At 41.2% G+C, this 23,625-nt stretch overlaps 1 protein-coding gene across 9 annotated transcripts in view; it reads left to right on the forward strand.

Annotated features, from left to right (window-relative positions):
• The window catches only part of tspan18b (tetraspanin 18b), a 44,469-nt gene continuing 20,844 nt past the window's right edge, over positions 1–23,625 (forward strand). Inside the window, exons 1-6 of one of the 9 annotated variants that reach the window (XM_042412045.1) lie at positions 1–191; positions 6,533–6,701; positions 6,797–6,924; positions 7,518–7,574; positions 8,030–8,178; positions 12,223–12,319. The gene's annotated coding sequence lies outside the window, so the exon portion shown is untranslated. The other 8 variants (XM_042412044.1, XM_042412046.1, XM_042412043.1 and 5 more) reach the window with 8 other exon arrangements.

Consider the following 23,625-nt stretch of genomic DNA (forward strand, 5'->3'; position numbering starts at 1 on the left):
ACCTTGTGATTGACAAGTCGTTACCATGACAACAACGTTGGCAGATTAGAATAGAAGTATTGGCTGTCGCTATTTTAGTGTGTTTTCAGTTAATGAAAGTTAATTGTAACATTTTGTTTGCCTAAAAAGTCTTGTCCAGAGATCAGTTGTACTAAAAAAATCCTCTAAGGAGTCAGCTCTTAAGTTTTCCGGTAAGTACATTTTGTTTTAAGCCTGTTTTTTTGCTAGCCAAAATTAGCATTAGCATTCTCACAATTAACCATATGGGCTAACCATGCTAGCAGCTAGCGTTAGGATCAGCTCCACCCAAATAAGGTTACTTCTGGGTCCAAAAATCCAAGATGGAGACTGTCAAAATGCCGAACTCAAGGTTTCAAAACGGGAGTTGACAAACCAGTGGGTAACATCACGGTGACTACATCCATTATTTTTTTTCCCAGTCTATGGGCCTTCTCTATGCCAGTAATCAAAGTTTTTATAACAAGAAACTTCCATATATCATTAAAACAAGAAAAAGATCCAGTCAGTGCCAACAGAGATTATATTGTAGCCTATATCAACTAGAGAAAGTGAAAATTACAGGTTTAGCTATATGGTTTCTTGTTAACAAGAAACTGAGCAAATATTTTTTTGTCATATATTTCAGTTTCAGCTTGAGAAACTTCAACAGAAAGCCTGTGTTACAAACTGAGGGTGTGGAGTTTGAAAGAAGTGGACATTTACCATGCAAAGACAGTCTACTGAAATACTGTCTTGTCTATCCAGTTGCATTATGGGAAATGTAGGATCCATGAATTGTGGAGCATGACTCATACTACTACAATCAACATATCCCGGCCTCTCCTGCCTCAATTTAAAATGTTCTGTTTTAAATCTGTAATTCCCTTTTAATATAGTGCTTTACTGTATCTGTAAAACTCAGTTGAAGACAAAAAAAATGGTTTTTTTTGCAGCTGAGAGAAAGAAATGAATTCTAGTCAAGAAATGAACTTTAGTCAAATAGCTGGTTGTACAATCAAGCCTTCTTCTACCTACTGAAACCACCCTCATAGTAGATTGGAAGCAGTCCACATTAAAAGCTACTAACATGGCTTTACACAAAGAAATCCCTCTCAGGTTTTCCATTACTGCTTTCAAGTCTACAGTTTAAACTTGTGATATGTAATTGAAGACAAAAGGCTTTAATAAAGACTGTAGTCAGATTGTCTGTTTTCACCTCGGAGCTGCACCCGTGGGTTTCATCTTTTGACCAGTGTTTGGCCTACAAGAAAACATGTAGTAATTTGTTCCAGTTTACCAGTAGTGTGCAGTTTGTCACATGCATGCCAGGAGAGAGGAAAATGCTTTCATTATTAAACAAAGCCCTCCGGCGCCGAACGTCTGTATCGTTAGCTGTAATTAACAATGCACTTTCCTTCAGGATAAACAGTTTAATAAAGAAACGGAAAGCAGCTGAGTTGGAAGCTCTTGACATAAGGTGAGCGGTTGGAGCAGATTTATAACAAGTCTTCCTGTAAAATTCAAACGAGGAAAACTGATGGAAGAGGTTTGCTTTTTTTTATGAGCAGTAGTCCCTGAATCCACATCTCACGTTAAAGTTTTATGTATCTGTCAGTTTCTGAGTGGTATCGCAGAGTCAGAGCAAATTGAACATTCATCCCGAGGGAATATAAATATCACATCAAAGAATCAGATCCTTTTTTATTAAGAATACGTACACTGCCAACTGACAAAGGCATCAATTGTCCCCTGATGGACTTGGAGTTCATGGATTTATGATTTAAAAATGAGCTTTTATATGAAACTCAGCAGTCAGGTGTTTCCCCTGAAACCTCCTGCTGAGTTTTGACACGAAGATTAAAATAAGAGCCAACCCGTGCTGCTTCTCATTTCCTATTTACTTTTTTCATTGCTTCCACTTTCATTAAGCCTTTCCTCTCATATGCTATGTGACATATTTGTCATTTATTCTTTGATGGTGCAACAGATGGATCTTGAAGTGCCTTTTCAAAGCAGGCACTCTGAGCTCATTGGCTCAGCTTTAAATCATAACTAATGGGTGATTCAAGGTTAAATGTTCAATCAGATTCTCCACCTTCACCTTGTCTTGTCCTTGTCTAGAAATAATGACACCATTGTGCCTCAGTTTCTCATGATAAACCGTTCCAATCAATCAGCGGGATTATCTCTGAATACCTATCAGACCTGCAAATAATACGACAGAGATCTATCGGTAAATGAATGTGTCACATCGCTCAGATGTGTTTGGGATCATCTCTGCTCTGGTGGACAAATAACTGTCCATTATTTTTCCATCGCTACACTTTCTTTGACAGACTTATTGGCGTCATGATCTTCCACAGCCAAAGCAGGTAACCAAAGCCATAATCGCTGTCTTCATTTCTGTTAAATTAGTTTAAATAATCTTAAAATTATTATTTATTTGACATAATTCTTTGTAATTTAATCTTAATTGACTTTTAGAATGATTGTATTTAGCAGATGTAGTAGTAGGGTGGTGTGAGTAGGCTTTTTCTGAAATCACTCCCTCATTCACTGACGCACTACTCTCTATATAATTGACAATATTAAGCAGTAAATTTAGATATATACTATACACTATATATAGTGGAAACATTAACACACTTTGGACACTCAAATAAAATGGCAGACAGTAAATGTAAAGCACTATGTAGTTAATAGTGAGTGATTTCAGCCCTGGATTTAACCATATGGAAGCATCTGCGGGTTAAAATGTCCCGATCTCCTTGTGAAGAAGGCAATTCAATGTACTTTATTTCACCAGAATAATTCACTCAATATCAAGTCCTCTGTGCAAATATCTAAACCTGCATTAACTGTGTTTTTGGCCACTTGGGGGAAGGGGGGGGGGGGGGACTTTTATATGAAAATATTGATAATATCAGCTTTAAACAAACGTTAATACAATTAAAACATATCAAACAGTTGTATCAAACACACCCTGCCAGTCAAGGGTACAAGTTTTTCATAGTGGCACCATAATACTGATGGTGGTTTTTGAGCACGCAATTTTTGGCTGCAGGGATTTCAAGAGGTGGATCCTACCTCTTAAAAGCTTTTTCTGATGACCTTGTACAACCATCAGGGGCTGATGGTGGAGGCCACCTAATGGGGGGGTGATGTGGCGCACGAATTTAAGGTCCACGGTCAATACGCTTATTTTAATTCCGTCTACAATACAGATCAATAAAGAATTACAATGTCTGTATTGGTTTGTCCTCAAAGATCACCACTGACTTTATAAGCATCCTCTGACATTTTAAACATTGCAACTTGCTTTCTGGTGAAGAAAAATATCCAAATAAAACATGAAATGTCACGGTGTCTCTTTAAGCATGACATCACCTTTTCTCCAGATTGAGGCATTTATTCATTTATCCATGAAAACAGGACCAAAGTAAACATCCATCCAGTGCAGCATGTTTTGTTTTGGAGGCTGGTTTTGGGGTATTCCCTGCCTTATGTGTTTGTCAATGCAAGCATGGCTGCAGCTTCCGTGCATGTAGAAACAGGTTAGCGCTCACTGCTGTCACAGGAGGAAGCTCCTGATTTGTGTTTCATGATCTCAAATGAAATTATGCATGTGAGATATGGCACATTGGACGTGTTTGAGCGATTTTCATTTTTCTCAGGGAGTTGTGTTTACATCTATATCTGATGACATCTGGAGTGTAATGAGGAAAAAATCCTTTGTTTGTATGCTCATATTTCTGGTCAGAATATTGGACAGGTGTTTCCGAGAAGTGGGCTTGTTCTCCTTATTGGCCACACTGTGCACACACATGTACGTCCCTTATGGTTTCCCTCAGGCCTGGTGAATCTCACATGGAGCAGACAGTAATGAGAAAAAGGATAACTGTGTTCCATCAACAGCTGAGCCCTACAGCTCCTGTCAGCATTAAATGCACATATATAGCCGCTGGCTATGCAGTTGCTAAGGAAATGTTGGTATCCAAGCAGGAGTTGGCAAGGAAACATCCCCAAAGTTGATTCAAGAGATGCCGCTGGAGTTGATTTCGAGATGCATCCATATTTCATTTATGTATACCAGCTCTCTAAAGGGAAGCATGAAAATTACCTGGGCATCTGTAAAGAGGCTGCAGTGCTAAGTGTAGCAGGTCCAACATAAACTCTGGGAACGTCATTACAGGCTCGTGGGCATTAAAAAACAACTATAGTTGTGGGACAGGACAGTAGCAAGAGTTATGGTCCTGAAAGCCCCCAGCTCAAACTGCACTAACAGTTTTCCACATTAATCTTGGTCTGCAGGGTCTGTGATTGGCCGGAGGGAGGAAAAAAAATCAGTGACCACCATGACAGTGTTGTTTCCACACCCGGTTACTGCTCTCCAGTTAAAAGCTCTTGAAACCAGACATCCAGGCCTCAGTAGACGTGCCACAAAAGTACACTGTAAAACATCATACAGAAATGTAGTGGAATCAACTATTTTTTGTCATAAACTTAAAAGCTCTTTGTGATTTTCTGTTATTTTTATACCATTATGATGTTGGATGTCTATTAAAACTAGAGGTGAACATATGTAAAAATGCTCTCTGAAAGTTAAAAGCTCAGACTCCAGCCTGCTCCGAAATCCCACAAACAGCCCTCCATAGCCTTTGTTGCTAAGATAGTTCCATGGGTTGTTCACGTCGTCCACTCTCATATTTCTGATCAGATTTGGGCTTCAACATGTACGTATGTATTTGAGAAGTTTCCATTTCAAGTAAAGAATGAGAAAAAGCAGTGAAATCCTACTGCTACTGTTTGTTTATGTAGCTAACCAAGCAGAACAGTGTGGGTTTATTGCTAGGGGGGCCTTAAAGAGACAGGAGCTAAACAGAGGTTGACCTGAGGGGCTGCGTAAAGAGCCAATATAAGATGAATAAGAAGTTTTTTCAACTGTAAATGATGCAAAGATATTCCAGTAGAGCCCCAGAATAAAAAAAATATGGACCCAGGAATGTGCATGATAGGTCCCCTTTAATTTAACATTTTAATAATTAATAATTAGTTTTCATCTTCAGACCAATTTCAGAAAATGATAAACATGAATTCACTAAACTCATCAAATTATGTTTCTAAAGAGACATAATTAGCATATTAGCATGAAGCATACGTTGTTTGGGGCTTAAAATTCTTGCTGAAGCAAGAAACTTTTTTCTTGCTGAAGCAGTGGCAAAAACATCCTCTCATGCTGAGCCAGGAAAACAAGGTGTGTAAATGTCTGCATGAGTTCCACATTACGTGAAGATGATATGAGCAGAGCATAAGTTATATACAGCTAACGTACTTTGCATTGTACTGTAGCCAGCTAAACCGTTAGCAATGATAGCTTAGTTGTGTCTCCCCTTGGCAATAACACCAAACTAGCCTAGTCTTGTGATAGACAGCCAAAAGGTTTTATATTTTATTGGTCTGATAATCCTATTAACAGTGATAACACCTGAGGCAAGTTGTTCTGATCATGTTATACATTGACAGCTAAGTTACCACAGCTTCCATAAAACAAAACTTTAGGCTACTAGCTGAGCTGTTAACGGTAGTCAGTTTAAAAAGCTTGCTCACTCATGAGTGATGTCAGATTTAACTAGGAAATAAACACAGAATCTAAATGATTTATATGTCACACGCACATCACTGTAGGTCAGTGTCAGGTGTAATATACAGTATACGTAAAGTGTATCATCTATCATCTATTGTGGTTTATATCAAGTATCTCACTCTCTTTGAGTAAACCGCCATCGTATTATGGGTGTTGAGGATTTTCCATCATGTAGGCCTGGTAATGGTAATAGTTATCTGATATGACGTTCGTTTTGGTTTGAGACATTTGAGTGGCTAGCATATTCATGTCCAGATTATATGGTAAATCAAATCCAAACCCACATTTTTAAAGCAGCGTGTAGCCCTCACATACAAGAAAAAAATGCTTGGAAACAGTCTATTTAGAAATGCATTTTTAAAAGTTTTTTGATGGAGAAGAATCTAGGCTCAGTCCCTGATGGTTAACAGTCCAGCCAACGCCCCTGGGTCTTGCCTCCGTTCTGTTCACTGAAGATACAAAATTACAACACTGCCGTCTTCTTTAGTGACAAGAGGAGAATTATTCGGGGCTACAGCCCTGAATACCCAGGCCGGGTGACACCTATGGTTATTATCAGCAGCCACCTGTTGGCTACAGAGTTATCACATTATGATTGTTTCTGTGGCTTTTGTCTTCTTTTCGTCTTTCAGTAAGCTTTTAGCCAAATAATACCGTAACAGCTGAGGGGAGCTCCACTGCTAAAAGCTACTGATTCATTCAGTGATAAAAGTGTTTCACTGTAGTCAGTTTAAGAAGTGTGAAATATTTCTTGCCACACTTACTGAACACCTCTGTTTTTCTTACGTTTTTAGGTTTAACCAGCTGACAAAGTTTTACAGTGTAATAGGCCACAATGCCTCAATCCACAGATCATAATTCATTTTCAAAATCTTTTATATCCCACAGTTCCACCTCCCAAGTCTCCCAGACCAGAAATTGTGTCTGGGCTGGACCAATAACCACAGAGCTTCATACTTGTGCTGCACATGCAACCACAGTCCTCTGACAGAAGGAGCTCAGATGGTGATGCCTTATCAAAACACTCACAGAAGCCCACCTACAGCAACTGATGAATGTAAGAAATAAATCTGCAGAATTAAAAGAACATGTTATCTGAGGTGAACAACATCCCCAAATGTAACTAAAGAGGAGAGAAATTCTGCGTGACAGATGAATGGATTATTCCCTCCTGGTGAATCAGATTTCTGGAGGAGGAGGAGGAGGGGATGCAGCGGTGGCTCCCCTGGCCTACTTTCCAGCATTCACCAACCAGTTCATCCTCCTGGGAACACTGGGAGGTACATTATATGCAGGGAGTTCAGCCACGCTTGGCCTGTCACCGCAAGACAGCGTAGGGTTGGGGGAGGAGAGAGAGTCAGCACACTTACTGTACATAGAGATGGAGCAAGAGCAAAAATGGTCCAGTCACTCCTTGTTTCCATCTTTACACTCTCCATTTACTCTCACCCAATAGCGGTGCCTCAAGTGTGTGTTTTTGTTCACTGCTTGGTTAAACCCAGACCCAGCAGATGTTTCTGTTGTGTGGTATTCCTGAAAGAAGAAATGGATAAAATATCTTGCCAGATTGACATACATCTCTCCCCCAGTTTCCCCTCCCACTCGTCCTCCCTTGCTCTCTCTCTCATATCCTCGGGCTCCTGTCACTGACTGAGCTACAGCAGGTAGACATCCGTAATTATTAAGGTGGTGGAAAGCCTCACACTAGATTGCCTACAGGTGTTTTTTAATGCAGAGGAATGCACACAGAAACAGAAGAAAAGTGAAAATGAAACAGTGCAGAAAGCATTAAATATACTTCTATACTGTTCTAAAAGCTTTCTAATTTCAGATTCAGCATATCTGATTTTCTACTTTACGCCTCTTCCAACAGATTTGTCCAATTACTCCTCTAAACAGTGTTGGGGGCTTGTTGCTAGGTTACAGCCAGGTAACACACACCATTACCACAGGAGTTGTTAAGATGAAAGTGTTTCCAAATAAATATGATTCATTACCTTCCAGCTTAAAGAGTGAGACTGTCATTTCTATTGTCGCCGCCTGCCTCTCTACTCTTTCCTCAACTTGGCTATGTGACAGACGCAGACTAAGCCAGATGGAGATGCATAAATTCACTGATGACTTTATATGAAAGCACTCTGATATTGAACAGTGTCTCAAACAAATTCTTGGGGAAACTCTTTTCTTTTTGGGTTTTTGCTTAAATATCTAGGGTAAGAGTAAGTAGCTTTTCCAAAAGAGGAACAAAGGTTTGTGTCAAGACAAATCACGTTTAAGTTAAATTCTGGAAAACCGAATTATGACTCAGACAATGAAATGGAAAATTTAAGACAGCAAGCCTATTTAGCGGCAGTGTGTAACCGAATGTGTGTGGTTTCCCTACAGGGCATCCAGGAGATGAGTCTTGCCCGTCTACACCCCGTTTCACAATTTGATCCTGGTCCTGGAGTAGTGGAGGGGGGCAGGAAGCCATGACGAATGGCACATTTCCCCTGAGCACTGTCTGATGCCCCCTGACAGATTGAGGCTGCAAGGTTTTGTTCAGCGTCTCTTGTGTGTGCATCTGTGTTTATGTATGTCGACTGCGTGTTGTTGAGATGTTACATTTATCAGAATAATGGAAATCAAAATGGGTATCAGTTGGGGACAAGTCTGTCTATTGTTTGTTCAGGAAGATAAAATAAAAAATGAAATAATTTAATCATTAAAGCTTTCATCAGTGTTTTGTATCTGATCCTCACACTGTGATTTCTGCTCTATCTTTTTTTTTTTCAAAGTTGCCTAATCACTTTCTAATTGCTTTTCTGTGAATATGAGCCTAATCCAAACAGTGTGCAATCAGTCACTGTATCTGCTTCTGATAAATGTAAATTTAAAGCACTTGTTTGGGAAATAAGCTTATTTACTTTCTCGCTCATATTTTTACAATAAATATGAAACTACAGCCAGCAGCTGTTTAGCTTAGCTTAGCATAAAGACTTGAAGCAGGGGGAAACAGCTAGACTGAATCAGACCAAAAGCAAGAAAATCCACCAGCCAACACCTCTAAAGCTCACTAATTAACAGGTTAAATCTTTTTTTTGTATAATCCATACAAAAACCATGTGTAAAAAGGACGATTTGCCATTTTTTTTAACTGGGCTACTTCCGGGTTGGAAGCAGTTGCCAGGCAACCAGTGGAAACTCTTACTGCTCCCAGCCAAGAAATAGTCTGACATACAACCCCCTATAAATTGATGTTTTGTAAAGATTACATAAACAAGATGAAATGTGTTAATATGTGAGCTTTAGAGGTGCTGGTAGGCAGATTTTTTTGTTTCCTCTAGTTTCGAGTCTTTATGTTAAGCTCCATATTTTGAGTGTTATCAATCTTCTCATATAACTCTCGGCAAGAAAGTCAATAACTGCATTTCCCAAAATTTTCAAACTATTCTTTTATCAAATGTACACCACAAACTAGGCATGTCTGTGTCAATAAAAAAGACGCAGCGTTGTTTAAACGGAAGCTTCGATTTCATTTTGAAACTGCACAAAGCCAAAACATGGGGAAGAGAGAGAGAGAGAGAGTTTTATCTCTGTGCAACAACCACAGAGCGGTGAAATTACACCCCATGTTTACATGGACTCAATATTTACATATTAAAAAAAAACATTTAAAGACAAAACAATCCAAAATCACATCACCACAAATGCAATATTAAATTACTTGCATGCTGTTGCTGGGGAAATTCCTTAAGACTACATCCCCTGTGTGCCCGTGTGTGTGTGCATGTGTGTGTGTGTGTGTGCACAACAATAAGGCCTAGTTTGTGGGAGCTTGTGAAGCATGGCCATGGCCTGTTTAATGAGATAGCACATGGTATGATGCTATGTGTGTGAAACAGAAGCGCGGGCTGTGTAAATTGAATTAAATAGGTTTGTGTGTGATAAGACTGTGCATGTGAGGAACAGCCTATAAGCTCGTATAGTCCGCCCATCAGTGTGTGTGTGTGTGTGTGTGTGTGTTATGTGATTAACATGGACACAAAAGTAAATTTCATTGCCAGCAGCTTGGATGGAGGAGGTACAAGTAGACTGAACACAAAATCATGCCAGAAAAATATGGGTTTCAAATGGTTTTTGTACACGTAATGCACACAGCGTGCAATCCAAATTCACTATGGTTTTAACATCCTCATGATTTAGTTGGAAACTTTCACTGAAACTTGTTTCCTGCAGCAGCAAAAACTTCCATCACCTCATCTGAGTCACTTCAAATGTCCTTAATTAGAGCTTGGAGATGAAAAGAAGAGAAGTTTTCTTTTGTGTCAGTTCCAACATTTGTAAAAATCTTTTCTTGAATGAATTTAAAATCTCTGAGTCACAAGATATGTTTCTTTGAATTTCTCTGCTAAGTGACATGGACCATCACGGAAAGGTCAAAACCCGAGACTGTAAGCAGATTTTGGTTCCCAGTGTTGACTGGTGTACTACATCCTGAGGGACACAGATCACTACATTTGTTGATCAATCACTGATTAGCTAAGGAAAACAAATAATCAGTCTGTTGCTTCACTGATCTGTGAGACTGCTCCCCAACACCAGTGATCCATATGAGCGCCTAAAGAAAGGAGGGGGGAAGGAGGCTGTATAGTCAGTGATTCACCTCAGCCTTTCTTTACTCTCTGAGCCCTCTGAAAATACCCAAGGAGCCAAAAAGAAAATACCTCACAGCTGTTCTTTCTGCAGCCGAGCCATTCCTGTGATACTTTTCTTACACAGGCGGAGGCCCCGTGTCTGAACCGAGCTCCTGATGAGTCTTTGAATCCAACCTTTCCATACGCTAATCTCCGCCTTGTTTCAAAATTCACTTTTAAGCCTTTGCTTGTCGTTTATTCTCGACTTCAGAAATGCACTTAAAATTGCAGCAGGGTCCCGAGCACCAATAAGAAAGGGATCAGGAGAGAACACAAGGAGACTGGCGGTTTGGAAGTATCACGTATGCCACTGGGAATGTCAGTGTCACGACCTCAGAGGAGAAGGCAAAAAGATCAGTCTCTGGAGTGCTTATCTTGCTCTCCATCTGTAGTAGATTTTGTGACACGAGGAGCACAGAGGGATAGAAACACTTCAGGTCCCCAGCTCACCCCCTCCAACCCGAAACAAAAGCACTTCTCTTGTTTTCTGACTGTGAGAGAGGCACACAGCATGAATAATTAACAAGGCACAAACAATAACTATCAGCTGCCTATCTGAGAGTTGTCTTTTATCTGTTGCTCGATACTCATTCTTACAAAAGTAACTTTGACCCTTAGGATACTCTTTGGGAGCAGTTATTCATTGTACTATAGTCACAGAACTTTTGTATTACTTTCACAGCTGACTGCATCTTGTTTCATCTGTAGGCTATAAATCAGAATAATGCTGATATCCACCATGTCCCAGTGTGTAAAGGTTCGTCACGATTGACAGCATTATGTCCATGTTTTGTGAACATTTTGTGATATAAATCCTGCAACCAAGTTTCCACTGAAGTTTCTACTTCAAATATAATGTTGAAAAGGAAAAGAGCCACATGAAAAAGAAAGAGTTTAGTATCTGAGATTGAAAGGGGCATTCCACCAAGTTTAGAAAGTTCAGTTCAGTCGGCATTGGGAGATCTACTTAGCTTGTGAAAACAGTTATATAGTGTGTGCTGTAACTCTGGAGGGAGCGCTCCAATGTCTGGGAGTCTCAGCTGGAGGCCACACATTTTTGTTTGTTTGTGCAATGTAAAAAAAGTCAGATAAGAAATAAGAACAGGTTAAAACATGAGGAAATATTCATACAAACACAAGAGATGTGCAGGCAGAGCCAAAAAGCCTAAAGGCTCATTGTGTGGCTCCTCTATAAGAGAATCAAATGTCAACATCATGTTAACATCATATTTCAGTAGCAAAATATCTACAAACAACATTCATGTGCTCATCTGTGAACACCAGAATCTACAAACTGTGCAAAACAGAAAAGTACTAAAAGTTAACAATGAGGAACAGTTAATGGAAAGCTGTGTTTCTAATTAATCTAATGGGCGCATTGACTTAAACAGACATTTGCCAGGCAAAGAGGCTCAAATGGAGAGACACCGTTAAATCCATTACAGGAAATGTAGGATTTAGCATTTTTGGAGCTTGGGCCAAATAAAAGTCAAGATATCTCATCTTCTGCTGCTTTGATTTGGACCATTTATCTTTTAAATTTGATTTTTGTAAATGCAACATTAAATCACTGGAGTATCCCTTTAATCTAAAAAAAAAAACTGACTGCAATGAATGAGTTAAAATCTTCGATAAAAATCTTTATTCTGAAACTGAGGCCAGATTTTCTAATTGAATTGATTTGAGACCAACAAAAATACTTTATTCTCATAATATTGTCTTTGTCATTTAAAAAGGGGGGGGGCATTTTTATCTCACACAGCATTCAGGGATTAATTATTGAACTCTTTATGGCTTAAAAGTGACAGAAACGAATCATGGAGAATTCACTTCTTTTTTTGGGAAAATTCACAAGTAAAAGGCTTAATTTGTGTTGTACTGAGTTTCTGTTTACCTCTCCAGATAACGCAGGAGTGATAAACCGGAGGCGTGTATGTCGGAGGGAGAGTCTCCGCCCTCCGGAGCAGAGCAGCCCACTGGATGAGCCGCTCAGCTTTCAGTGAGTTCAGAAAACTGTTTGCATACCAATCTCCTCTAACACTGCATGCTTGTCCAAATTGGGATCGCAGATCTCGGAGCGGTGGATTTTATTAGCTGGACGCTGCCGGGCACAATTCACCTCCGCGGACATCCCATCTGATCGGCGTTGTTTTTGTTTTGTCTGAAGACTTAGATCCAGTAGTACATAAATAGACAGTTTAGTGATATTTTCGCAGGGAAACAGCTTGTCACAACCAAAGGTTTCGGCACTGAGCTGCGCTCTGAGGTAAGAAACCAGAAAGTGTCTCCAACTTAAATGTTTTACGTTGAAATGAGAGATAGATGATCACATTTAAAGTCTCCCTCCCTTGTTTTCGTGTCTGCCTTGTTGTTGAAAGGGTTCATTATTTACAACAGCACGTCTAATGGGGGGATGTTGTGCGCAGTGTTTGATTCTCTGCTGACTTTGTTGCTGCAAGTTACATTTTCTCCTCAGACGAGCTGAACATGTTGAAACAAATTTTCAACAAATGCGAAAGGTGGAAAGGTCACCCTAATTGTTTAAGTCGTTTATTTGGCTGTTACACCATGTAGACTTGTGTTAACCTCAGGTCAGGTCGCTAATTTCTCCATAAGGAATAAATCAGACTCATGCACACACACTAAATATCCTCCGATGTCCTGAATCAATCAGTGAAATGCGGTTAAATGTGTGTTTTTATATGATGTTGGGTGATATTATGGGAAACCTGACAGCAGGGGGGATCCGGAGCGATGTGTGTCAGTCTCCCAAGCTGGCATCCTTCCCACGGGGGTCCAGCCATAACCGAGGAGGCTGTCTGCCTGAGATGTATGGGGGTCACCAGATGGATGTCTCTGACGGCGCTACCTTTGCTGTAGGGCAGGAGTTCACTGTCAGTTTACATTTATCAGAGACATGCATCATCCAAAAGCACCTCATCCTTCTGCCTCTGATTTCCACTGAAACCAGCCAGCCTCAGTACTTTTGAGGACACAATGAACAAGCTTTATTACGTTGTAATGAGCGTGTGGCATCTCAAGTGTCATTTCATCTCAAGTTTGCTGCTTAATTTGGACACCAACAGCTGACAAAAAAAAACACAGATTCTGAGTAGTAAAGTTTCCACCCACGGAGACAAGACTCAAACATTTATATAGTTACAGCAACAGCTGGAAATCAGGTCATAATCAGGTTTCGCCTGAGGAGATTCGCTCCAAGGGACCCATTAACACAAACCAGCGTCCAGGTGAGTGTGCGTTGCTGAATTGCCTTGCCTCAAGTTAAAGTCACAACCACTCGCTCCGGCTCTCCGTCTCCCTGAGGCCGGGAAAGTGTGTGTCAGGAGAGGAAAGAGGAGAGAAGAATCATATCACACCCCTCCAGCTCAGACAGACTGACAAATCAGCTCCTGTTGTGATTAATGAGCTGATTTACTATACTGCTGCATCATGTACAGATTTCTCTCCTTCTCTGTCTCTTTGTTCCACCCTCTTTTTTTTTTTTTTTTTTTTTAAACCTCAAAACCAAATGATTAGGAGTTAACAATTTGTAGAGAGAGAAGCACACAAACTGGAAACAGAGGCGTGTTTGTTCACCCTGTTGCGGCTGAGCATTTGCCTTGTCAAAAAAAAAAAAAAAAAAAAAGAAACAGTAGTATTGATGCTTCTGGAGCAGCTGCCAACACGGATGACTAAACTCCGCCTGAAGCTTTTCTCTCCCCAGCTTGATTCACATGAGTGTTTTGGGAAATAGTTTTGTTGCTCAGACACAGAAGTAATGTCTGCAGGATAAACGCAAATGCAAACAACAGGGTTCGTAAACCTACAGTGTAATTTATACAGGGAATAAAGGTTAGCAGCAACAATGCATTCGCTTTCCTCGGTGGACTGCGGACGATAGCAATTAGGAGGGAGCATGTTTGAATGGATTTAAATCTCCACTGAGTCAAGCTGGTATTTATTCCGCCTACAGACACAGAACACCTGGTGTGAGACTTGCCACTGGTGATCAGTGCGCTCATTTTAATAGTGCCTCTGATAATGTGTTGCTCTTAATCACATGTTCACGGTGGCAGTGATGAAACAAACAGCAAAAACAACTGAATAGGAGAAGAAAGGCGTGTGTGTGTGAGGGGAGAGTTCACTGTTCCTCTGGTATCTGGTCCTTGGCAGAGATAGAATAGTGTGAATTGCAGTGTATGGCAGCTCCTGCTGAGAGGGACGGGGTGACTGACTTGATGCCGCCTGGCCTGGCAGAGCAGCGCTCATTAAAAGGGCTGAAATTAATCAATCTGTGGTTCCACATGGTTGAGTGCCTCTGATTTCTGTCTCCTCCTTCCCTCTCACTCTCACAGTTTCACTCTTTCTCTCTTTTCTGTCGGCTGATGTGCTTGCAAATTAGGCTGCTGCCTTTTTGGCCAGTCATTTGATCACTGGCCCTGATTCACCACAACCCTCCCTCCATCTTCTCTATCCGCCCGCTTCTGTATCATCTCATCTATTATTCTTTCTTCTTTTGGAGCACATCCTCTCTCTGTTCTTCTGTCTTTTCTCCATTCCCCTCCTCATCCAGCCTGCGGAGCACGTCTGTATCCATATCGATGGGTTCAGAGCAGCAAGGCGGAGGGAAAACGAGGTTGGGTCATCACTCTACACTCGCTTTCGCCTGTATCAGCCCCGCTACGGCAGCAGCAGTCCGTAGAGAGCCCGGAACTAAATGGAGTATCTATTGGCTCAATGAGAAAATTGCTTTTTTCGATTGCTAGAGGACCCTTCATTTAATGTGTGTGATGCAGAGGCCTCAGCCAGTAATGGGTTCAGCATCTTTGTTGTCAGGAGACATGAGAAAATGAAATTTGCTTTTCAGCCGGCAGGAATAATTTACTCTTTGGAAAGTGTATTTTTCATCAGCTGTTTAAAAGCCATGAAGGTGTGTGTTACTATATGTCTGAACTGTGTTTTATAAGTGCCGGATGTCCAAACACTGTGCTTTGATGTAGTTTGCTGAAGGCAGTTTTTACAGCTAAAGGTCATGTCATACCAAAACCCTGCAGCCTTATAAAACAGCCTGCCGTGGTGTGCGCCTAAAGCTGGATTCATAGTTGTTCTTTAAGTTACAGAGTAGCTATAAAGCCTGTGCACTTAGCTGTTGTAGGTATGCCATATGCTACACCATAGTTAAGTTTTGAGTGGCCAGCTTGGGCTTCCTGTGTTCTCTACTACGATTTTTGATGCCTGTACAGATTGTTGAGTGTGAAGACAACACGGAGCAAGTTGAAGAAAGGCTTGGCTACCTTCTTTTCAGTAACAAACATCTAGAAAAGCCATCTTCATTGCGAAACCCCTGCTCATTGCAACCATTGCTCTCCGTCACAGTGAATTAAATTTACGAAATGCGGCTACTGCTCAAAATAGTCTCATACTCGTATCACAAAGTAAATGAAATAATACGACAACACAGAACAACAACATTACTGTTACTGTGGGGGGAAGTTATTAAAGCATGATACGGTCTGATCATCTATAATGCAATCCATCTTGTGTTGCGGTGTAATGTGACACTGAAACTATAAATCAAAAGCTAACCCCCTTGTGTCAAGTGTAAACCCAGCTTTAGAATTTTCTGTATGCTTACGGTTGCTTTCCTGCATGAAAATGCTGCATAATCCAGTAATATTCACACATTCATGCATTCTTTAGCCCTTGCGTGCCTCCATCTGGGCCAGGAAGTAGTGAGTGACCTAAGCGAGGGGCAGCTGGCAGCCCCAGAGTTCACAGAGAGCAGGAAGCTGAGGGGCCTCTACACTGACGCTTCCTTTTTATCAGGAGGAAGCAGGCCGGCTGTTTGTGCTCAACCCAAGAATTCTTTGTGCTTATCTTGCGTTCACCCTATTTCCCTCAATAATGGCTGTGCTGAGCAGGTAATGAGGTAAAAGGTATGTATTTGACAAGCTGGGCCCGGCAGATAGCGGACTCTCCAACAGGCTCATGGCTTGGTAGGCGCTTAGTTGAGGATACACTCAGCCTCGTCTCAGGTTGCGTTCAAATCACATCTATCTCAAAATCCCCCCAGCCATCTTTTCCTCCGCATAATGTTTTTCAGAACTAATAAACCGTGTCACTCAGGTGTCCATTAAAGGCTGCTGGTGAGGACCCACTGGTCATTACAGAGAGCGAGCACACTCAGTAAATCCCTCTGCTTTCGCCTGGAGGTTTCTTCATCACCTTGTGCTCTTTTCATCCTTCAGATGTAGTCAAAGCTCAGAGAGGGGCTTAGGCTGGCCAGGGAGTCTGGCACTGATAGGTATGTGACACGGGGCAAACGTGTGGGAGATTACCTGCCTGACTTTAGAAAGACTGGAGCACAACTCTGATCCACTGAATGATGCTGAAGTTTAAGCACACTGCTGCTTGTTGAAAGAACAAGGAACAAAAGAGATTTCACAGCTTTTTGTGCATGAAATGGAGTAATTTATTTGCCGGATGAACAACCAGTTCTTTGGGAAAATTCACACAATGTTGCCTGGTTGACTCACATTAAGTTCAGTGTTGGCACACTGGGCAGGAGGAAGCTGGGTGCTAATCAAGTCGCACCAGGGAGGAAGAGCTCATTTTATGGATGTGTGATTGTTCTCCACAATCACTGGGGCTTTTCACTAAAAATGATATTTGGTGCCAATTTAAACATTTCACAGATAAGGAACTCTTGTCAGACTTGCGTTGTGCCTTGTTTCTTGCTTAAATGACTTGGTTCCTGTTAAGGATTTTGATAAAGACTCTGTTCAGAGGAATAATTCATCGACACAATTGGAGGTTTGTTCACTGTTTTTGAACCAGAGAAGATGTGTGGTGGATCAAGAATAACTCAATTGTCTGTATTTTCAGAGTACAGTACATACTTTGAGTCAACCTCATCTTGGGGTTGGTATAAGCATGCATGCAAAAGTGCACGGGTGTTACTCTGAGACACTGTTTTCTATTATACTTAAGATTTTGGGGCATGATAACATTAATGTGTCTGGTTCTGTTCCAGTATCTGTTTCAAACCGACCTCGGGACCAGAAAATGATTAACCAATCAGTTTGTTTTAAACCCCAAGGCTGAACAAAACATGATTCAGATATGGGAGAAGTAGGCATTGATACTCCTCTGTGAGCCTTTGTGATCTGCTGCCGCTGACTTTAGATTTAATGTTGCTGTAACGTTACTGTGAGGCAGGTGCATTTTTAAAAGTCAACAAACAGCTTTGCATTTGTCCGAGATTTTACTTCTAAGAGGATTTGCACAGCACATCTCACTCCATCTTGTGTTAATGAAAATAACAACTATCGTCTAGTGTATTGGGGGCAACAGGCCATGCAATAGATCAGTGACAGTGCATTTTTACAAACGCCCCTGCTGGAGTGCAGGACATGGCCTGTTGCGTTTATACACTGTTAATAGTGAATTCAGACAGATCATTTCAAATCAAATTAATATTTTTTTTCCACAATTAATTCAAATTTTTGAATAAAAAGTGACAGCTTGAATCCATGGAGACATTAACGTGTATCTTTGCAGATGTCTGTGTTATTATATTGTGATAATGAGGAGTCAAACTCAAACTGTTGCACTGTTGTTCATTTTGGGTCACTGTTCTACTCTTCTTTGGCTGTTTTTCGGAGATGGTACTGCGAGCCGAGCTCAGCCCAGATCTGTTTTTACAGCCTCTCCCTGTGACTCATTGGGCCTAATGGTTCTCTCATCTCCTGACTCAGGCATTTTTCTGATGAAATGGGACTCTCTCCCAGCTTCTGGTCTTTCTCTTTTTCAGTTGCCTCAGCCACAACTGTGTCCCAATGCTGCTCTACTCCACCCCTTTCTCCTCTCTCCTTTTCTATTCCTCGGTTCTCCTCCTCGAGTGCGCCTGCTCTTTCCATCCAAGTTACGGAATAAGAGAATATAGCTTTACAAGAATACTCTCATTAGTCATCTGGGGCTTTTTTTTTTTAATGTGCCCTATTTTATAACATATTCAGCTCTGCATTTTTTGATTCCTTTGCCTAAAGGGGATACAAGCCCCTAAATATCCTGTTTATTTTTAATCACTGATGATGGGCTACACAGTATAATGTGATATGATAATTGTTACACGCAAATACAGACACACAGTTGCTCTCACCACAAATTGACTTGGTAATTTAGAGTGCATGAATTATTGTAAGGATGGACAGTGGGTTGTTAAGGATGACCTAGATAATTAGCCCATTATCATTTTAAACAAATTAAATGCATGTCAGGTGTTTGAACAGGATGTTAGCTCATTAATGCACATTCTCTTGTTTAGGTTATGATTGGGAGATGTGATATGAAGCTGAGATGGTGCAGTTACATCAGATTTATAGACACAGGGAGAGACTGTGAGTTGGTATATCTGACGTAGTCTTGTTGCTGCTGTATCGGCTTTTCCAGCGCGGCTGAATTATAGACTACTTCTTAAGAGATTTATTTTGAGCGTGATTTGGGTTTGCATCGCAGTCTGCTAATAACGTTTTGCCGTTCCAGTCAGTGATAACCATGCAAACCTCAAATACACAAACACAAATGTACATGAGGCTCTCCCACACACACACACACATCCCTGCAGCCTGGGTGTTGTTGGCACATCTCAACTGGAAATGAGGTTGTTTTATATTTACTGTATATGGACTTCATATCTCCTCGAATCTAGGCTAAATGTTTTGCGTTCAACTCGTAAACATGGCACAGAAAAACCTTAGCTAAGCAGAGATTTCTTTATTTTGACTTGGAAGTGAATACTGTAAACTTTAGTAGGCGTAACTGGGCTAATGTGATTCTGTTTCTCCCTTCCGCAATCTTATTATGTGCATTTGTATTCAAATATCATGCCAGTATGAAAGGAAGCACCTTTTTTTTTAAAAAGCTCCAGTATTTTTCTTTCCGCTTGGCTTGCTGCTTTTTGCAGCCTTTGAAGCCCACACACCTTGTCCACAGCGTTACTCCCTGCAGGTCCTGTGGGATAACAGCAATGTTACAGTCCCTCCCACAGGGTGAGACTCGCCACAGGTCTATTAGACATATGGGCTCCTTGTCAGCCTCCACAGCGTCAGGGGGACAGATCAGTGTTTGATTAAAAAAAAAAAAAATCTACACAGCGGGTTTCAACTTCTACCTGGGGTAACTTGGGAGAAGGGCCAGCTAATGATCTCACTCCTGCCAGGATCACAAGCCTCCAAGAAATGCGCTTCACCTTGTTAAAGAACAGCAACTTCAAATCTTTAGAGCTTCTAAACTAGTAGTGGTGTAGTTCAGGGCCATCTGTCTGTCTGCATTTAGAACCTGTTTTCTGGTTTGCCAGAAGAGTGCAATACAGGTGTGTAGCTTTTTTTTCTGGTAGTAGTTCTTCTGTGTCATTTTATTTATTGCCCACAATAACACCATTAAACCACGTGTTTTAAAACTGAAGCACAAAGGGGGGCTGAACTGTTACTTACAGTGTAGCCGTAAAGCCAATTGAGGTCGTTCAAGCGACCCAAGCATACTTCAGTGACCCAGGCTAGTTTGTGTGAAGATTCCTGTGATGGTTCTTGAACTCGCTGGAGGACGACTTCCCCTGCGTGTCTCGTACACCAATGAATTTATTTGTCTGACCAGCCTCTGCATGTCTAACTAAGTAATAGCCTTTTCTTTTTAACAGCAGATCAAATGTGCATGCTGTTAGTTATTTTTACTCCTCAAAGGGGGAAACAATTAGACAGCGAAGACTGAGCGCCTCGCTGCTTCATGATTTTTTGATGCCGCTTTATGAAATTTTTAGCCCACCACCACTTTAAAAGTGCGCTACTCGAGACAGCATTCACGGGTCACTGCACTAAAACACGGCCTCTGTCCTTTGGGCAAACATTCGGTCAATGCCAGCCTGTGTGTTACAGCCACAAGCAAACCACGCTACCATTACCACAGAGGGAATGTGCTGCATTTAATAAACTCTGTGGATCAACTTCCACAGAGAATTCTTAAGAAGCTACTGTAGGTTTTCTTAGAAGAGAAGAGAAGAGCAAAAATAGACATATCTCTTTGAGTTGAGGAGGTATTTTCCTCACTGTAAATTTTCTTTGCTAATAGTTATTAGGGTAAACACACGCACACCGTGAAGCATAATTCCTTTTTTCTTTAATCCTTGCCTGGCTGCATCCTCCTGTCTTTGAAGCTTAGGAAAAACGAGAATCCACTGCACAGGAAAGCTAGCCACTGTTTAACCATTTGAAATATATTAAAGGAGTTTGATATTTTCATGAAAATGTATTTCAGTCCAAACGTTTCTGACAGTTGAATCCAGGGATCACCTTTGCATGTGTTTGTCAGAGATAGCACAGGCACTGCAGGTGTCTCCAGTATGTGAAATTAAATTGGCTGCAGTGCTCATTGATTTAAGTGGTTAAACAAACAAACTGACTCTCTGAGGGATGTTTTTTTTTTTCAGTGGAACATCAGGTGATCTTGGGTGTCTTCCCACTGATTTGGCACTTGTCCCACATCAGGACTATAGGCCAGCAGCAGCAAAGTCGTCCAACCTTATCTTGACCACCTGGGTGTGACGTGAGGCTTTTGTTTAACAAAAAAAAAAAAAAAACAGAATGCTCAGGCATTTCTCCAAGAGTATACACCCCGGAGAAACAGACCCAGATCATCTCTCCTGATAACACTTGGCAGGAGACACATCCCATGTGAAACGCTTCAGCACCAATGTTGAAGCCAAAGTAATTTTGTGGGTGTCTCTGAGAACCCCTGAATGTGCAGAGGTTATTTTGACTTTATCTGTCAAGCTATACTGTTAAAAATTCATGCGTCTGTCTGTTTGCTATATACGCTCTGAACCTGAATGCCAAAAATGTACAAATCAGTGCTTTGATTGGACAGCTTACAAAACAGAATTCAACACAGATAAAACAACTTTTATATTCATATATCACTTTGTTTTATACTTAACTAAAATTTAGTCCTAGTCAATAACCGGAGATGATCTCATTTAATCTCACCACATTAAAACGATGCACAGAATAAACAACGAAGAGCAGAGAGCCAATGTTGTGAGCAATTACCAAAACCACTTTCGCTTATCTCTGCAGGCAGTTTGGAATTGGACGGACTGCTTTTTACTTAATAAGGAACAGATGTCCAACCTTTTCCTCCTCAAAACATTTCTGTGTGAGCTTTCCATACATTTGCCAAATCTAGAGCAATCTCCCCTCCCCTCCCACCTCACCCGCCTGTCTATACTGCAAGCTTTCAAAACAGCACCTTCAAATGTTTGGCTGGCTCTCTTTGTGTGTACATATTTATTCTGTTGCCTTTGGCCTGAACCAAGCAGACTGAGACTTTGCAGACAGCTGGAGATTTTGAAAGTTAAAAAAAAACATAACCGTTCAATATCTCCTACTGAACCTCCCCAGCTCATTATATTATATCTTCTGTAATCTCCTCCTGCTTTGCTCATATTTTCACCATTTGGTGGCTCGTATCAACATAAGTCTCACGCAGTTGAGAGTTACATATTTTTCCTTGTTGTGTAGGCCTCTCCTGATGAGATATTTTGTCCTTATATAGACCTCTCTAAACAATATGCAACATTCATCTGTGGCAATTCGATGAACGCCGCTTTAGTTACCTCCACAAGTGATTAATGCACAGTCGCTCCGTTTCAGCTGTACGTGTAGCTTTTTTTTTTTTTTGCAGGGTTTTGCTTTTTAAATCTCAAGTCACATGCAAACGTTTAAATAAGCAGGAGAACACCATAAATATCCCAGCTGTGGTCACTCCTGTGGTCCTGTTACAGTAGTGAGGAGCACTTAAATGGGCTGTTTATTTATAACGTATGCTGCGGTGGGCTGATGGAGATATGCACCCCCGCTGAAGCTGCAGCGCACGCTTGGGTGCATTACTCACAATTTCATCACTACCCCCAATTAATACTCAAGGCAGCATCAGCAGCATCTGCTCAAGCACAACAGTTGTCGTTGGTTCCCAAGAGTTGAGAAAATTCAAAGTAAGCTCAGCGGTGGTGTTATTACTATTCTGAACTTGTTATCTGCATGTGCTCCATGAGCAGGTTCATCGAGAAGCCTCTGCATTACAATTATGGCTGCTCTCATAGTTGTGTGTGTTTTCAGTCTTAAATCAAAACCAATAATTTTAGGTAGGTCTGACCTCATAGTGTTGTCTGTGTTTCTCTGACCACATTCATCCCCACACAATTGTCCCAGATCCATCATGTTTTGTGGTGTAAACCTATTGACTTGCGTTTCTTCAGGGACCTAATCTTGGACCGCCTCCAAGCAGCTCAGTTTCCATCCTTTCCCCATCTTTCCTCTGTCTCCCATAAATCAATGTGATGTAATTGCATAAACTCCCTTTCCCACAGCTTGGGCCTGCAGGCAGAGTATTCTCAGAGAGAAAGTGTTTCAGTGTGGCCAGTTAACCTTAACCCCCTGATTCCCAGAACTGCAATGTCCCCAGCTTGTGAAAGTTTTATTTTGGCCGTCAAACATCTCTGTTTGCAGAGTTTCTTTCATTGGTAGTGTTTGATGTTTTGTGCATTGTGTTTTTTCCATGCAGCCGTGCTGTGGAAGTTAACTTTCTCACAGTTGGCACTCACTGTTTACATCTGGCTAATACACTCTAAGCTCAGCAGATTAAATCTCATTTCTCTGAGTGCTTTTTGTGTTGAGCCAAGCATGATTTCTCCTGACATCTCCCCGCTTGTGGCTTCCTCAGCCTATCAAAGGAATGCTCCTTAAATGCACTCCTGCATTTTCACGAGTTTGGACCATGGAAAATGTCCAACTCCTTTTTTCCACCTCTCAGTCCCTCCTGCCTTTCTCTTGGGACTCACATAGAGGCAAGATATCCCCTCAAAGGATATTTTTCAACTCTTTGTCCTGGGAGTACCAAGCTTAGAGTGAACCAGTGTGGAAAGGAGTGCAACTGAAGGTTTTTGGAGTGTGCAGAAAAACCCTTACTCACACAGTTCATGGCTTGACTTTATCCCAGTTTCATCTCCAATAATCCTCCTGCCTTCGGTCTTAGCCTGTTCTGCCAAAGAACATTGATAAAATCATTTTTACCCTCATGCAGACACACATTTTCAGGCTATTTGGCCATTAGTGGCAAATTAGCATATTTGACAGTTTGAGAGACAAAAAGCATGAGTCATTTTCACTGCTCTTTCTCTCTCTCTCTCTCTCTCTCTGTGATGAGTGTGTGTGTTTGTCACAGCTTGTTACCTGCTATCACCACAGCCACCAC

The sequence above is a fragment of the Thunnus maccoyii genome, chromosome 5, assembly GCF_910596095.1.
Source record: "Thunnus maccoyii chromosome 5, fThuMac1.1, whole genome shotgun sequence".
Classification (NCBI taxonomy): domain Eukaryota; kingdom Metazoa; phylum Chordata; class Actinopteri; order Scombriformes; family Scombridae; genus Thunnus; species Thunnus maccoyii.